Here is a 19,904-nt window from a genome sequence, read left to right as displayed (position 1 = left end):
AATAACTTTCGAACTTCGTTGTCGTAATTAGAATATTGATCATCGCATCGCAGATTTTAATGTGTATGCTTGAAATTAGCTTGTTACGGCTCCATGACATAATTTAGCTAAGTACCTAAAATATCAGTGACTATAAAATAGGTCAATATTTTCACCTTGAACGTGTAGAACCATCAAAATTAAGTTTATAGCTGAGCTGTTCTCGCATTCCTCGGTACGAAGGCTGTGTGCGCGGGCGCACGTGCCGTTGAATTTATTATTTTACGACTGCTCACGGCCAAAGAAAATAATCTCGAAGCTCGAGAACTCTATCATAATGAGCTATAAAGGTTATTTATAGTTCCCGAGTTTGATGACTCGGACGACGATATGTAAAATCGATGCGTTATTTCACTAATTCTTTATCCAAAGGATCTTTTATTATATAACATACACTCGTTTTATTCATATGAGTAGGATTAGGTCCATTAAAGTAGTCAGTATTGTTTTATAAATGGCTGGGTTATCAATCACCTACCTACCTTAAGGTTTTCAAAGTTGGACAATTTTCATGTTCCAACGCGATGGTCAGGGTACCAATTTTTTTCTGTTAACAGACCATAATATTGAACTGAGCAGAACAATTTTAAAGATAAGAATGTCGTCGCAAGCTGTAAATATTTGGACTAGATTTACAACCCCCAATAAAGAGAACCTTTCCCGTAATTGCGTGTTACGTACAAAAACAATAGGCGCCTTCTTGCCCAGACTCATTGTTCTTTTTAAGCTTACAAGAAATGCTTCGGTATTGAGAAATTTCTAAAAATTGCATGTCATTAATCATCGTATTGGTATGAACCCGACTGTGGGTCGTAACTTCTAGCGGTACTTAGAAACCCTTCTTTCTTACCCGAAATCAAACTTTTTCTTTGCTGTCCAGACTTTAACGTGGTTTTGAATTGAATGATAATAAAATAAAACTATAAAAACATGACAGCATGTTTCGCAAAACCACTAAAATCTCTGAAACACATAATTGAGATTGGACGTTGAATTGAATGCCAATTCTCTATCGGAACTGCAAGTGTCTTGTGTTTCTATTTCTTTAGTGTCCTGTATCATAATTATTATTATTACTTGCAGCTTTTGGTTTAAGTTCCATGAAAGCCTCTATACAGACTGCAATTTAATTGCACCCTGTATATATTATGTATTTAATATGTAATGTAAACCTTTTGAAAAATGTACACCTTTTTACCACGTTGCGGTTGAAGTCGGTGATGATGATGAAGATGTAAATGATAAGCTTATATTTGTATAACGTATGAGCAATGTTATACATAGCTCATCGCTGCTTGCGATGCAGCAAAATGCTTTCTTTCTATAAAAATGAAGAGATCAATCAAACAGATCACATTCAGTACTCAGTATTTCTCCAGTGAAGACAAAACACAATCTACGTTTAAACTTAGCGTGCTGATAGTGCGCACCCAACTGGGTGCTGGGCGCCAAGGCTGCGGCAACCTCGGCGTTTGTGGAGCGTGACGGAGACGTGCCCGCAGTCCGCGGCCCGCCGCCAGCCCGCCGGCCCGCCGCGCCGGCCCGCCGTGACGTCACCCAACCCTGCTACCTATGCATAATGTAGATCACTGTGTTAAGTTGTTCAACCATTCTTTCTGATTCTGCAGCGCTTCATTTTGAAACGACGACTCGCGTATTGCATAGCGCAAAAAAATGTATTTGATTCTAGCATGTAAGGATTAAAAAAATAGGTTGTAAACTGTAAAGGATAGTCCACGAATTCTAACCTTCCTGATGTAGTTATCTACATATCCAGGAAGGTAAGAATCTTCTTTAATTAAGAGGATACACCAGGGGCTAGAGAAATGAAAAAAAAGTACGTGTAATATCTATAGCTGTCTCCCTTACCTCAAGCCTATACCGCAGAACGCGATAGAGACAACTGCAGAAAATCCAGAAAATCAACGATTCGTTGTCCTCTGATTCCTTCTCCAAAACTTAACCGATTTAAGTATTTTTTTCATTAAAGATTAAAAAAAGGCTTGAGCTGTGTTCCTATGTTTTGCTTTTTTTGTATAATCTAGCCAAATCTGTTTTCTGGACGTTTGAACACAGCGGAAAATCTGGCCATTTTTTTGGGTTTTTGAACGTTCATATCTTATTTAATAATTAAATTATGAAAAAAAAGAAAACATAGGGACATTGTATTAGTGGCCGTAGATATTCAGGAAAAAAATATAACTCTACTAGCATTATCCACGGAGGAAACAGGGGACAACGTTTGTATGGAAAAAAGGGCGGTGTGGACTCCTCTTAATAACTACAAATATGTCTGATCTGTCTAATACGCCAAGTCTTATTACAAGCTTATTGTTGTATATTGTCAATGTTAGGTTTTTCTTATCTATTAGTTCTTTATACAAGTCTATGGTAGGTACTGTTGATGCCACTCTAGTTGCTGTAAAATGGAATGAAACAATAAGGTAAAAAACGTAGTATAGTAACTGGTAAGGAAAACATTGCGGTAAACTCAAAAAGAAAGTTCTGGAAATTGGAAGTAACACAATATTGCATTCTATTGTCTTGATTTTTTGGACAGTTAACTTTAATCCTTTCTGCTATGTAAAGACAATGGGAACCGGTAAATGACTAATGTATCACCTGATGATGAAAACGTATGCCGACATAACAAATACAAGAGCAAAAGAAACATTTGCTAAAGTACAATTATACCTACTTAAATAAAATGGGAGATCATTATTAACAATTACTCATTTGGTACTTATTTTAAGTCGGTACCAGAAAGTTGTTGAGTACAGGTGCCCAAATCATGAGTCAAATTTTTAGGTAATTTGTATTGTTTCCAGCACTTTGGAACGGATTATTTTTGGAAGAGATTTGGACTTTACTGGTTTTAAAATTTCTCCTCACTTAAAACATTAAATAGCATAATACCTTTCAACGTACTCATTACTCGTTTAAATTGTGCAGTATTAAGGCTTTCTCAAAACACATACGCAGGAGGCTCCGTAACATACGAGTAACAATGGGCTCGCGAGTCGTGTCCGAAGATATCGAAGAGTACGAAAAATGAAAAGTTTCGAAGAAGCGCGTGCAAGCCCCCTCATTATGAACAGGTGTGAAATTACGCCTTAATAGATTCCCTCGCCCGCCATTACCGCTAAACGCCCTATTAGTCCTACAATTTCGCTAAATAGAATGATTCGGTATCGTGTCCTACAGCTCCTACCACTTTTGTTTTTTCACGTCACCAATTACGCGGCGCCGACAAAGTGTTTTTTTGACGTTTGATTGATGGGCGATTACTCGAAGATCTGAGGCTCCCGAAACCTAAAATTTCACTTGTCCGTTTCCCCGCTAAATATCAATAATGATATTGCGCTCACTGACATATATTAAGTTTGTGAATTATGTTTCCTTTCATGTTTTACATTTATTGTATTTATGTTTAAAATTATTCCTTCTGTACTCGTTACTTTGTACTTTGTAGCTTGTAAAGATTTTGAGGAGGATGTGAAATATTATGTGATTTAAATATCATTTAACTTTGAACATTTCAAACTTTCCACTCGGTGATTTGTGAAAATGTGCAAATAAAAATTTTGATAACAATAAATAAGGTGTCAAAAAACATCCATAATATCATAATATCTAAGTAAGTAAATAGTAGTTTTGTAGAATCAATAGTTTTCCCTAATGAGGTACTTATTTCATTGTGTACATATAAATACACAATGTTAACACATAAATAATAGAGTCTCGTCAAAGCCCCAGAAGCAGACGACAACAGAATAACTGACGATGACCGCAACAATTGTTGCGGCAGGCGCCTATCAACAAAAGTGTATAAATTCTATAAAAAGCACATGAATGCCTCAAGGTTATTGAAAAGGGAAAGCTTAGATTATTATGCAAATCGCTCGAAGCTTCTTACTTTGTACAAATGATTTATCTTACACAGGTACTTGTTAGTCGAATTATGACAATATGAAGTGACTTTGAATGTTATTGATGAAAGTGGATTAGTTTCATTGAAGAAGTATAAATGGGTAGTATTGGTAGCATCGTAAGCGTATAAAATATTTTTTGTATGAGTGATGGCATTTGACACATTATAGCGGGTTACGCAGGGTATTCAGTTCAGCCTTAAACTGCCTGTGCAGCATATTGTTATGCTAATTTCGTTAATCTGGAATTTCATTCTATGCACCATCATTTTAATGTACGTTAAATAAATAAATTAGGAAGTTATTTATAGGGTCAAGAGCATTTTGTGTTGATATCGAAAATATAAAAATATAGTGCAAAACCTAATTCAAATTCTTTATTTGCAAACCAACTATTACCTACCAAATATGAATAGCAAATTAGGCTTGTACGAATTAAATTAGGTTAATTATTGACAATTACAAATAATTTTTTTTTTTATGAAAGGGGGGGCAAGCGAGCAAACGGGTCACCTGATAGAAAGCAACTTCCGTCGCCCATGGACACTCGCAGCATCAGAAGAGCTGCAGGTGCGTTGCCGGCCTTTTAAGAGGGAATAGGGTAATAGGGGAGGGTAGAGATGGGAAGGGAAGGGAAGGGAAGGGAATAGGGGAGGGTAGGGAAGGGAATAGGGGAGGGTAGGGAAGGAAATAGGGGAGGGTAGGGAAGGGAATAGGGTAGGGGATTGGGCCTCCGGTAAACTCACTCACTCGGCGAAACACAGCACGCCGATTTTCTGTGAGAACGTGGTATTTCTCCGATCGAGCCGGCCCATTCGTGCCGAAGCATGGCTCTCCCACTTAAAAATATGAAAATATATGAAAAGCAGCATTATGTGTCTAATATTACCACCATTTTTCCAACACAAGGTAAATAAGAAAACCGCACTTAGATTTTCATTTAAACGGAGAAAGATCAACAATGTCGGAGCATGGAGCCTGTGTAACCATTTCAGTGTCACCGGCACAAACGGCGACCAAGACGAATCCGTACGTGGATGTTTGCTAAGCGTTTGACCCGACTCCTCTCGCAACTACTAACCTACTGCGATAACAACTAGCCTCAGCCACGCTACTTTCAATTCTAAGACCACTGAATAAGAGAGCTTCTCGCTTAAAACGATGATTTTCAAATCTTTAATGCAATAATGTATAGTTGGTATCGACTGTTTATTTACCAATATCACTGGAGAACCAACACAAGTCGGTGGCAGGTGTAAGTTAAATTGTATTTAAAAGCGATAACATTAGGATTGGTTTTTGTTCGTTTCGATCGAGCTTTATAGTTCGTCTCGGTGATTTTGATCCGAAGAGTCTTCGGTGGTACCGTTAACTGGACCGTTTTATAAATAAAGTTACAACTTACAAGCTGCGTAATGCCCGATACTTACCTATAGCTGTTTTAGACGATAAACATCTCAATTTAAACTAGGGTTTCGATGTAAATAATCAAAATATTTACTCGCAACTCCAACATACAACTCTATGAAAGTACCATTAAATAGTAGAGTCACCAGATTTAAGTTCGTGAAATGCATTATTCTTAGTATATCTTCTTACTTTTTATGTTTCTTTCTTTCTAAGGCCTCTCTTCTAAAGTCTTCCCAGTATGCATTAGCTTTCAACATTTAAAGTATGTATTTTAAAATAAAGAGCAAAGCTAACTTAATGGAAAACCAGATGGGACAATGTTTAGGAATTTACTATGGAGTCACAGGATTAGTAACAATTTCCACCGTACTATTATAGTGTGAAATTTGTATTGTACCTTGTACTAAATGTACTATAGCTTATGGAAAGTCCTGCTTGAAGTGTTTGTTTATAATAGTGACCCAGTACGGGTGATGGAAGGCGCCGGCGCGTCTCAACAGGCGGAGGGCCCTCCACACATAAATTGAACAAACACTCGCCTGTCACGCCCGCCGAGCCCATCGAGCCCGCTGCGCCAGCGCTGTCCTACTCAGGAGGCCTACTACGAAACCGTTTTGAGACCCAAATAATCGAATGAGAATGCTACGACCTGGCTCTTACAACGTCATTTCTCGTTTGTTAGAGTAGGACGCGGCATTCTCATTCGATTGTATGAGAATTGAGTCTCAAAACGGTTTCGTGGTACGGCCCCAGGACCGGTTTCAGAAGATGCTGCCCACTACGACATATTTTATTGTAATAAATTATTATAATAATAATTTAGAAGCATTTTAACCGTTTCCTTATGAAAAATCGTCGTCACGTCGATATGATTACTCTACTTATCGTGTTTGCCGGAAATAAGATGGGTTTTTTGTCTGATTGCTTCTAATTACATAAAATAGCCTGTCAATTTTTATTGTCCTTTTAATTATCACCTTTAAAATTGTCTCCTAATCTTTTCGAAATGAAATCAAAATCGGAAGTACACATTTAAAAAGAATAGATACGTTTCCTAGTACAATTAATATCATCGTCAAATAGTCCATCTTGGACAGTTAGGTAAATGAAGTGTTTCTCTCTACTCTGTTTATTTGAGAGCACTAAGTCCTATCATACGATAATATTTATTTATGCGACCGAAGTTAACTCAAATATACGGAGCTCAGTATTCGTGAACGTTCCTAAATCATGCCTTCTGTGCCCACGCCGGAGGCAGGGCCGTACCACAAGTTACCAGGGATGCCACTTTTATGTTTACAGCTTTATGTTCTTTTACTTGCGTATCTTTTGGAGTTAAAACTTTCCTTAGAATGACCCTGCGTTTATGGAAATAACAAAATTTAAATTGTTAAAAAAAGAAAAGAAATTAAGAACAAGGTACACATAGGATTACTTTTTGTATCATGAGATTTTTTATACGGGGTGACCAAAGCATCCACCGCGGGCTGCTCATCCCAAACATTAAAATCCAGATTAAAAATTTACGACCAATTTATCACTCATAATTCGAGCTTTGAACACTTAATACACTATTAATCGAAACGGAATGGGGCAGATAGCGTAACAGATTACAAGTTTATTTGTTTTAGATTATTCATCGGAGTCCGCCCCCGTGTAATGGCTCTATCTCGCCGATTACGGCTAGCCCCCGGCTTTTGTTTTTTATTCCCAGATCCCATACTTGGGATTTGATTGAGAACTTTCGGCTAAAATCTTAATGTCTGTTAGTTTTACAATCGTTACAGTCATAATTAATTTACTTAACGTTAAATAAGGGATTGTAATGAATAATGACACACACAGTTGCCTCTTGCTAAGTCCAAAATTTCAGCAACAACGTCAAGGAAGGTAAAAATTTTTAATCTTGAAGAATTTTGGAAGAATTTTTTAGATGGAAGAATTTGTAATCTTATGGTTCAAGTGGTGATTTGGACAATGTGGATTGTGGACGCCTTGAATTCATAAAAGGTATAGAGAGCGCGCCACCCCAGCAAGTGCGCCATATAGCTATAATAATTCCATATTGCTGATTAGCTTTGTCCACAATGTGTCTTTTTCCGTTCGTCAAGGGCATGCGTTATAGCGCAGTCAACAACGAACGTGAGGCATGCCCGCGACGCATGCCCTCTGACCGTATCCAAAAAACAAAAATGACAATGTTGGTGTTGCGTTCGTTGACGCATTCAATTATTAAATGCGCCAAAACGAAAGTTGAATGAAAGAAGATGACGAAAATTGAAGACGAAAACGCATAGTGTGGATATAGCTATTGGAGATCCGGGGTATATAAAAACTCAAAAATAAAATACCTACATAAAATGTTAAAGGTAAAATATTTAAAGTTTAATTTAATAAAGTTATAATTGTTTACAAATACTTTATGGACACCATTTTGTGTTACAAACGTGTCATGTTTTGCATAATCGATAAATAATTTTAATTAATACACATGTACGAGACGTTTAATTTGAATTAAAAAAATATGTTGCTCCATATTTCGACGTTTATGTTTATAATAAATGGGTTTATTATTAATATCGTATACATAATTAATGTAAATTTATTTTATTGTCATGAAAATATTATGTGAATATATATTGTGGACAACTGGACACATTGCAACTTTTCAATCAAGTGAAACTAAAAGTAGAAAGATTGGATATTAGTTATGATCTTGTCGACTTTCCTGATAAATATTTAATTTATTAGAAAATGTCTTCGTCTTAGATGTTAAAAACGAAAATATAATTGTACGTAACAATTTTTTACGTTTTCAGTTTTTTCGACTTGATTCGAGCTACAAATCTTTTAAATTCTAAATCAAACTTTTAATTGATTAATTATTACTGAAGTGAAGAATTTTAAGTACATCATACAAACTTAATAATTTTAAAATGTAAATTTGGATTAAATTGTGAGTTCACAGGCGGTCCAAAGGTAGGTACCATCTCGTTCAAGGAACACAAAAAAATACGGCACCTTTTATGTTCCGGGACTTAATTACTTTACAGCACTAACACTATCCTCTTTACCCTTCCCAGCCATAAAACTTTCTAGAATTTTAAGCCTTTCCAGCAAAACACATTATTTCAAAGTACCGAAATAATATGTTTTAATATTCTAACGCCAATCACCTGCTCTGCGGGGCTAAAATGATCACATTTAGCAATTCCTCTCAATCAATTCGGCAAATGAATTGTCAAAACTGTCAAACTGACAAATGTCAAATTAGTACGAATTACAAGACATGAATTGCAAGCAGACTTGCATTTTGCGTTTTGAAAAAAAATTAATTATATTATGATTCTCCAAAGCGACCATTTTAGCCCTCCTGCCCTTTTCAGTACAAACAACGTTGTGAGACTTTGTACTACCTAAATAATACTAGGTCATAGAGTCCTCCGTTGTTATCTGGTATTAAAAATAAGCTTTGCTCACGATAGGTCGATCGATTCCAGAAACAATAACGTCTTTCCTAAATTCAACTCGGCTGGCTTGGTTTTACTGTATGGAAGTTATTATTATCCAAAAAATCATGTATTTACTTAACGGAATTCGAGTAAGAGCAACTGCAGACTTATAATTAATTTCAAGTTGGCCGATTATCGAACAACTAAATTGCGTACTTTCGTTTTATTTTTCATTTAATTGGACAACTTTATAATTTGTAGGTACCTAATCGGAAAGGAATCGCGGTTCTTATACGATTGGTGTCCAATTATTTAGTTGTACAATTGAGTTGGATGCAATGTGCGAGCTCTCATAAGTCGCTATAGCTATTGGTATACTATGCGATTTTGTTGGCCAAACTTACACTCAAACTTTACTCTCATATTTTTTAAGTGTGTAATTTATAATAGACATGTGCGCTACAAAACTTTGTTAGAATATTAGATTATTAAATAATATTATAATTAGATTAAAATATATTTGAAACACGTTGCCAATGTCACACTATTTATAGTTAATAGCCAAACTAACATACACATGAACGTCATTATTAATGTTTTTAAAATTCATTACAAATGTTTCTATTTGATTAAAAAATTGGTAATAAATGTTTAAACCTGGCCTGTACAATATTTAAAACAAAATTAATTGCTTTGTATTATTCTCAAGGTTACAGGAAAACGAAAATAAAGTTATTAGGAATTTCGCTACGATTAAAAGGAATGTAAGTGAAGATTTAATCATCGTTTAATGTACGGTAGTGGAGGAAAAACAGCTATTTCTTATCTAGAAAGATTAAAAAAACCAAATACCTATAATGCACATGGAATAATTAAAAGAATAATGGATTATTTCTTAGATTAGAAATCGATAAAATAAATTTACTAATTAGCATTAATTTGTAACACAATTTGTTCATAGCACGAGTAAGTATACAAGATATTGAATATTAAAAATGAATTTAAATTTAAGTACTTTGTGTTCGAATTTAATATCAATTTTTATCGAGTAAATTATTTTAACATATGATAAATGATGTAAATAAATTTATCATACTTACTAAATTCTCAGGGTTAAGAGGATACACCAGGGGCTAGAGAAATGAAAAAAAAGTACGTGTAATATCTATAGCTGTCTCCCTTACCTCCAGCCTATACCGCAGAACGCGACAACCGCAGACAACTGCAGAAAATCCAGAAAATCAACGATTCGTTGTCCCCCGATTCCTTCTCCAAAACTTAACCGATTTAAGTACTTTTTTCATTAAAGATTAAAAAAAGGCTTGAGCTGTGTTCCTATGTTTTGCTTTTTTTTGTATAATCTAGCCAAATCTGTTTTCTGGACGTTTGAACACAGCGGAAAATCTGGCCATTTTTTTGGGTTTTTGAACGTTCATATCTTATTTAATAATTAAATTATGAAAAAAAAGAAAACATAGGGACATTGTATTAGTGGCCGTAAATATTCAGGAAAAAAATTATAACTCTACTAGCATTATCCAGGGAGGAAACAGGGGACAACGTTTGTATGGAAAAAAGGGCGGTGTGGACTCCTCTTAATGTTTGCTACAGCTACATTAATGACATTATTAACATACTATTTCTTTGCCATAATCGACTACGTCTTATTAAAACATTTTGCAAAAATTTGATATAAACTATAAATCTAATAAATTTCTTTATTGCAAGTACAATTATTGTAGGAGTTTAGTTGTTGAACATAATATTATTAAAAAGTCTCACACTTAGAAACCTATGTGGATAAACATTAAACTTGTTATAAATATTTCATTCAGTGACTGCGTTTAGTGTAGAAATATAACTTTGTATAAACTTTCTTGAAAATATACATTTTTCAGGAACTGAAAAGTGCTAACATAACTGGCCATTTTACTGTTTTCATATTGTTTGGATTTCCACATTAATTATGTTTTTCATGTTGAGTGATTTCTAGGGTATTAGTGATGGTCAAGAAGGTACGTCTACCTGAGTGTAAGTACCGTTACAGAAGTAACGATTCTGAGAAGGTCATTTATACGGGGTGATTTTTTATACGGGGTGACCAAAGCATCCACCGCGGGCTGCTCATCCCAAACATTAAAATCCAGATTAAAAATTTACGACCAATTTATCACTCATAATTCGAGCTTTGAACACTTAATACACTATTAATCGAAACGGAATGGGGCAGATAGCGTAACAGATTACAAGTTTATTTGTTTTAGATTATTCATCGGAGTCCGCCCCCGTGTAATGGCTCTATCTCGCCGATTACGGCTAGCCCCCGGCTTTTGTTTTTTATTCCCAGATCCCATACTTGGGATTTGATTGAGAACTTTCGGCTAAAATCTTAATGTCTGTTAGTTTTACAATCGTTACAGTCATAATTAATTTACTTAACGTTAAATAAGGGATTGTAATGAATAATGACACACACAGTTGCCTCTTGCTAAGTCCAAAATTTCAGCAACAACGTCAAGGAAGGTAAAAATTTTTAATCTTGAAGAATTTTGGAAGAATTTTTTAGATGGAAGAATTTGTAATCTTATGGTTCAAGTGGTGATTTGGACAATGTGGATTGTGGACGCCTTGAATTCATAAAAGGTATAGAGAGCGCGCCACCCCAGCAAGTGCGCCATATAGCTATAATAATTCCATATTGCTGATTAGCTTTGTCCACAATGTGTCTTTTTCCGTTCGTCAAGGGCATGCGTTATAGCGCAGTCAACAACGAACGTGAGGCATGCCCGCGACGCATGCCCTCTGACCGTATCCAAAAAACAAAAATGACAATGTTGGTGTTGCGTTCGTTGACGCATTCAATTATTAAATGCGCCAAAACGAAAGTTGAATGAAAGAAGATGACGAAAATTGAAGACGAAAACGCATAGTGTGGATATAGCTATTGGAGATCCGGGGTATATAAAAACTCAAAAATAAAATACCTACATAAAATGTTAAAGGTAAAATATTTAAAGTTTAATTTAATAAAGTTATAATTGTTTACAAATACTTTATGGACACCATTTTGTGTTACAAACGTGTCATGTTTTGCATAATCGATAAATAATTTTAATTAATACACATGTACGAGACGTTTAATTTGAATTAAAAAAATATGTTGCTCCATATTTCGACGTTTATGTTTATAATAAATGGGTTTATTATTAATATCGTATACATAATTAATGTAAATTTATTTTATTGTCATGAAAATATTATGTGAATATATATTGTGGACAACTGGACACATTGCAACTTTTCAATCAAGTGAAACTAAAAGTAGAAAGATTGGATATTAGTTATGATCTTGTCGACTTTCCTGATAAATATTTAATTTATTAGAAAATGTCTTCGTCTTAGATGTTAAAAACGAAAATATAATTGTACGTAACAATTTTTTACGTTTTCAGTTTTTTCGACTTGATTCGAGCTACAAATCTTTTAAATTCTAAATCAAACTTTTAATTGATTAATTATTACTGAAGTGAAGAATTTTAAGTACATCATACAAACTTAATAATTTTAAAATGTAAATTTGGATTAAATTGTGAGTTCACAGGCGGTCCAAAGGTAGGTACCATCTCGTTCAAGGAACACAAAAAAATACGGCACCTTTTATGTTCCGGGACTTAATTACTTTACAGCACTAACACTATCCTCTTTACCCTTCCCAGCCATAAAACTTTCTAGAATTTTAAGCCTTTCCAGCAAAACACATTATTTCAAAGTACCGAAATAATATGTTTTAATATTCTAACGCCAATCACCTGCTCTGCGGGGCTAAAATGATCACATTTAGCAATTCCTCTCAATCAATTCGGCAAATGAATTGTCAAAACTGTCAAACTGACAAATGTCAAATTAGTACGAATTACAAGACATGAATTGCAAGCAGACTTGCATTTTGCGTTTTGAAAAAAAATTAATTATATTATGATTCTCCAAAGCGACCATTTTAGCCCTCCTGCCCTTTTCAGTACAAACAACGTTGTGAGACTTTGTACTACCTAAATAATACTAGGTCATAGAGTCCTCCGTTGTTATCTGGTATTAAAAATAAGCTTTGCTCACGATAGGTCGATCGATTCCAGAAACAATAACGTCTTTCCTAAATTCAACTCGGCTGGCTTGGTTTTACTGTATGGAAGTTATTATTATCCAAAAAATCATGTATTTACTTAACGGAATTCGAGTAAGAGCAACTGCAGACTTATAATTAATTTCAAGTTGGCCGATTATCGAACAACTAAATTGCGTACTTTCGTTTTATTTTTCATTTAATTGGACAACTTTATAATTTGTAGGTACCTAATCGGAAAGGAATCGCGGTTCTTATACGATTGGTGTCCAATTATTTAGTTGTACAATTGAGTTGGATGCAATGTGCGAGCTCTCATAAGTCGCTATAGCTATTGGTATACTATGCGATTTTGTTGGCCAAACTTACACTCAAACTTTACTCTCATATTTTTTAAGTGTGTAATTTATAATAGACATGTGCGCTACAAAACTTTGTTAGAATATTAGATTATTAAATAATATTATAATTAGATTAAAATATATTTGAAACACGTTGCCAATGTCACACTATTTATAGTTAATAGCCAAACTAACATACACATGAACGTCATTATTAATGTTTTTAAAATTCATTACAAATGTTTCTATTTGATTAAAAAATTGGTAATAAATGTTTAAACCTGGCCTGTACAATATTTAAAACAAAATTAATTGCTTTGTATTATTCTCAAGGTTACAGGAAAACGAAAATAAAGTTATTAGGAATTTCGCTACGATTAAAAGGAATGTAAGTGAAGATTTAATCATCGTTTAATGTACGGTAGTGGAGGAAAAACAGCTATTTCTTATCTAGAAAGATTAAAAAAACCAAATACCTATAATGCACATGGAATAATTAAAAGAATAATGGATTATTTCTTAGATTAGAAATCGATAAAATAAATTTACTAATTAGCATTAATTTGTAACACAATTTGTTCATAGCACGAGTAAGTATACAAGATATTGAATATTAAAAATGAATTTAAATTTAAGTACTTTGTGTTCGAATTTAATATCAATTTTTATCGAGTAAATTATTTTAACATATGATAAATGATGTAAATAAATTTATCATACTTACTAAATTCTCAGGGTTAAGAGGATACACCAGGGGCTAGAGAAATGAAAAAAAAGTACGTGTAATATCTATAGCTGTCTCCCTTACCTCCAGCCTATACCGCAGAACGCGACAACCGCAGACAACTGCAGAAAATCCAGAAAATCAACGATTCGTTGTCCCCCGATTCCTTCTCCAAAACTTAACCGATTTAAGTACTTTTTTCATTAAAGATTAAAAAAAGGCTTGAGCTGTGTTCCTATGTTTTGCTTTTTTTTGTATAATCTAGCCAAATCTGTTTTCTGGACGTTTGAACACAGCGGAAAATCTGGCCATTTTTTTGGGTTTTTGAACGTTCATATCTTATTTAATAATTAAATTATGAAAAAAAAGAAAACATAGGGACATTGTATTAGTGGCCGTAAATATTCAGGAAAAAAATTATAACTCTACTAGCATTATCCAGGGAGGAAACAGGGGACAACGTTTGTATGGAAAAAAGGGCGGTGTGGACTCCTCTTAATGTTTGCTACAGCTACATTAATGACATTATTAACATACTATTTCTTTGCCATAATCGACTACGTCTTATTAAAACATTTTGCAAAAATTTGATATAAACTATAAATCTAATAAATTTCTTTATTGCAAGTACAATTATTGTAGGAGTTTAGTTGTTGAACATAATATTATTAAAAAGTCTCACACTTAGAAACCTATGTGGATAAACATTAAACTTGTTATAAATATTTCATTCAGTGACTGCGTTTAGTGTAGAAATATAACTTTGTATAAACTTTCTTGAAAATATACATTTTTCAGGAACTGAAAAGTGCTAACATAACTGGCCATTTTACTGTTTTCATATTGTTTGGATTTCCACATTAATTATGTTTTTCATGTTGAGTGATTTCTAGGGTATTAGTGATGGTCAAGAAGGTACGTCTACCTGAGTGTAAGTACCGTTACAGAAGTAACGATTCTGAGAAGGTCATGCGCGCTGCGGCCACCCATTTAATTTTTTTGCCCCGTCCGCTTCGGCACATTGCTTACCTACAATTGTTTACTTAAATTATGTTTCTGGTAAAGACAACGCAAGAAATTATCGAAAAAACTGTAAGGTTTTACAGCGAAGTGTCATAATGTTGTAACTTGTGTAGCTGTAAAATATGAATAATTTTACTTTTTGTTTTTTGTTATAAGTATTTTGATAATGTTATTAATATTAAGCATAACAATTAAAATATCTGCTCTGTTACCTAATATTATATAACTACTAACTACAAAATACATGATAGAGAAACTATTATTATAGGTTTCTCTATCATGAATTTTGAATAGTTAAGAATTTAAGATCGAGAGACTTCAATTTTAAAACAAGTGCACTGTTTCTTGTAGGTCAAGATAAGTTTGGAAAATCGGATCTAGGTACTTAATGGTATGACTGTATTAGAGACAATAGTATTATGTTGGAAATACGTTACAGGTAACACATCAAAGTCCTCTATTACTGTCTTTAATAATAATTTATTGTTTGTTTATGCATTCAGACCTAAAAAAAAGTATTAAAAAATTAATGGTCTATTCTGTCTTATCACGTGTATCGGAATGAGTGTGAACACCAAAACATGGGGTTCCAAACACAACAGATCAGATACAAGTTAGAGGCGAAGATCAAACACCACCCACGCCTGACAAATGGGACCAAATATTGACACAAAAACAAAGGGCCGGTGTCAATCTCACAACAAACATACTGACGAATTACAGCGCCAGCGCCATGTTAAAAAAAACTCGGATATGTACGAGAACAGATGCGGGAAACGTGATATATTTGTTCTTAGATAACTATTTAAGCTTGTACTTTTTGGTAATGTGATATTACTTTGGGTAACTAGGTAAGGTCCTAAAGTTCTTGCTGGATTGAGTGAAATTTGTTTATCTATAGAGTTGTTGGTTTTACTTAATACATCACTTTTAGACCTGTGACTGTTACACATGGGTATATAATGTGACTGATAAAACCTATCAAGCAAACCCGCCAAGTAGGAAGGCCATAATTTCAACTGGGAATAAACAAACATGACATGACATATCCTCAGTACAAAATTAGACCTGATGGCTTCACTAGATAGAAAATTATCATATTTGCGGCGATTTAGCTGTCAATTCTCAAGACAATTTTAAAGGAAGTCGGCAAACATGCGATTAGAAAGCCGCAATCACCGTAATATGTCGCGGACGGAAAACAATGTCGACTCGTGGGAACCCTGCACCCCGACGGCGGGTCGCGGGTCCCAGGTCGCGGCACACCGCGTCACACGACCAGCGTCACACCGTCACACCGTCACAACTCACAGGGGGGCCGAATGTGTGACCGTGCTCACATCCGTTTCATAATTCCTGTTATTAATTTTCCTGCACTCATTAATTTATTTGGTTTTACGGTGTGCACAAGTGCATGCACAAGGAATGTGAATGTATTTGGATACTCTTTGTGAATTTAAACTTCTTGCTTAGATAGCAAAAAACAACATCTAGAAAACATTTTATGGCCATGTGAAAGCAATTTATCCAAAATATATCTTTTTCACACTATCATGTGTTGTAAGCAAATTTTATAATATTATACTAGAGATAAGAAATGTAAAAGATTTTTTGACAGTTTGAAGTCTGTTGACAACAAGGTGACAAATTAAAAATGGATTATAGTTTTTTTTTTTTTATTGAATCATAGATAGGTACTATTAGACAATGCTTACACGGCCAGCTTAAGATCAGCTGAGTCCCAGAGACAAGAGTTGAAAAAAATATGATAAAGGTAGTAGTAGTCCTAATGTCGATGGAACTAAGGTCCAATTTCGACCATTGGGCGATCTCTAGTTAATAATAGGATGTTAATAAAAGCTAATTAGTGTTTGCTTAAATCAGTGAAGTTTAGTGGTCTAATGTCATTTTCATACATACAATATGAAAACTATTAAAAATAAACTTTGTTAATGGGGTTAAATGAAAATATAAGCATAATAATATTATAAAATATCACGCTATGCCCCTACACTTCATAACACAATAAAATGTACAGGAGACTGCCAGCCTGGGAGCACTAAATAAAACAATGAAAAAATAGTGCTAATGCATTACAAACACTCGCCCCAAAAGTCGTAATTGAAAATAGCGTTTAAATCTATGCGAGTTAAACAGTGGGGCGGTCGCGGATTACTGTGCGGTTCCCGGGGGAGGAAAAAGTGCCTCAACTCCATCAACTATAAGGGATTTGATTAAGCCGCCCCTACGTGTTGACAGTAATTGATTGAAATAGTAAATTCTAGTGCCAACACGAGATTTACCGGAGAACTCATTATAGTTTTTTAAGGGTTCCAAAAGGGTAAAAAGGGACCGTATTAATAAGGCGATCTGTCTGCCCATGATGTCTTATGACCCGTGATGGCTCGACAGTTAAAATCTAAAAATATACTGCATTTTGTAAATATTATATATTAGAAATATTATAAATTTATATTCAGATGTGATTAAAGTCCTAACACTTAGCAGGTTTCAGGTTTTTGACATTTAGTATTGAAAGTATTTCTATTTTGACGACCTCTGTGGCTCAGTTGGTGGGCTATCGGTAGCTCAAGCCGGGGGTCGCGGGTTCGAATCCCGCCGACGGAACAAAAATTTTTCAAAGTTCCTGGGTCGTGGATGTGCATTAAATATGTGTATAATATAATAAAAATCTTAAATATATGTATAGTATAAAAGTATTAAGTATATTTCCGTTGTCTGGTACCCGTAACACAAGTCCTTCAGGTACTTAGCACGGTGCCAGACTGACGTGGTGTGAAGCGTCCATAGATATTATTATTATTTTGTAGAACTTCACTACCTACACCATAAGTAATTTATTTAACTTAATATATTTTAGATATTTACATTGATAATTATTCATATAAAAGTAGTGCATGATGCTAAAAACCTTATTCAAATAACATAATTCGTTTTTGGAAAATTGTTCATGAACGTAACTCCTTTTTTAAAGTCGGAAAACTAAAGTTTTCAAGACAGAATTACAATAAAAAGTATAATATTTAATCTATGTTTGTTATGTGTGTTTTCAGAAATGCACATTATACATAAGTGTATTGATACTTGTATGTGTGAATAAGCTTTGGATGTTTTTTTTTTACTTTTTCACACTTTGAAGAGAAACGCTATGCGGTTTTATGACCTCCTAATATTAAAAATAATAATATTTATATCTTTAAATTTTTATTCTTTATAATATAATCACTTGAATATAAATAATACATGCAATGAATGTAAACGCTACCTAACAACTAAAACATTATAAAAAATCACGTAGTTATATTTTGCATTACTTAAATAATTTCTGTTAATTGTTGCTTAAAAACAAAATCATAATATCAAAGTTAACTTTAAATAATAATAATTAAACTATGAACTTTAAAAATTTGAAAGTTCATAGAATTTTTAATATTTACAGACAAAGTATAATATTGGTATTAAAAATAATACCTGGAAAAAGTATAAACTTCTTTCAGGTATAATATTATTGTTAATACAAATATAATCTGTCTACATATTACACTGGTCAATAGTAGTTTTGCTGCTTGAAAACTAAAAACTGTTTCTGTAAGAACTTTGTGCCCTGATCATATGTTTCTTAGAAATTTTCTTTCTATCAGCTCAGGTTTTTAAGATTCCAAAGTTTAAAAAATCTCGAATTTTAGTCTATTTCGGAATCACTTAGAATCTGTCTACATGATATTATCTATTGCGGCAGATAGTAATGCAATCTACTTTCCCTTGTAGAGACTGTTATTTAGATTAAAATTAATGTCATAAATAACTTAACTTTGTAAAAATATTTTGTTATTCGTACATATGAATGGTCAAGTTGAATATTATTCACTAATTTAATTTTCACTTTCAGAGATAAATCAAATTAACATAAACATTTTCAATATCTATGAAAATTATACGACTATCTTGTAAACATTGATGCAATAAATTAGAGCCTAGAATTATTATTGCAATTAAGAGTGCTTTAAATATGGGGCACATCTTGTAAAACAATTTCGTCATGTTGAGGCTAATATTATAAGAATAAAGTTCCTTAGAAAGCCTCAAACGGGACATATATATTATTACTAGACGTTCCGCGCGACTTCGCCCGCGTAAATTAGGAATTTTCCAGACAAATTAGCCCACAAAAATAGTCTATGATGTTTCGCGTGGTCTACTTTTTATCTGTGTCAAATAACATAAAAATTGCTTAAGTAGTTCGCGAGACAAGCCCTTTCAAATAATTTTCACCGTTTTTCCCACATTTTCCTCTGTTTCTTTGCTCCTATTAGTTTAAGCGTGATAATTTATATCCTATAACCTTCCTAGATAAATGAGCTAACTTACACTGAAATAATTTTTCAAATCGGACAAGTAGGTCTTGACATTAGCGCGTTCAAAGTAACAAACAAACTCTTCAGCTTCATAATAATTATAGTGTAGATTGATAGAAAATAAATTATTTAAATATTTTTTTTTATTTCTTAAAACAGTTTGTTTTTTTCTTTTAAATATAATATGGAAAATTTATAATTTTATTTGTCTTGTCTCCGTCTAATGCAAAAGTAGCGTAAATGAGGAATGAAAATTTTAATTTAATCTGTGCATGTATCAGTTCCTAATAGATCGTAATAGTTACAGAATATTTAATGTGTTATATGAGTATCATATAGGTACATATACATTTTGATAATTTTGATTCTGAAGAGGTTTACCTCTTACTCGTTTTTTATCAAAACGGAAAATAATCCAGACACCACCTTCAAATAATACTTTGTGCAGTAATTTTTTATCAAGAATAACAAAAATTAATAAGTAATCTCG

Source organism: Aricia agestis, chromosome 1 (genome assembly GCF_905147365.1).
Source record: "Aricia agestis chromosome 1, ilAriAges1.1, whole genome shotgun sequence".
Lineage (NCBI taxonomy): Eukaryota > Metazoa > Arthropoda > Insecta > Lepidoptera > Lycaenidae > Aricia > Aricia agestis.
The sequence above is the reverse complement of the archived record's forward strand: the minus strand, read 5'-3'. Positions refer to the sequence as shown.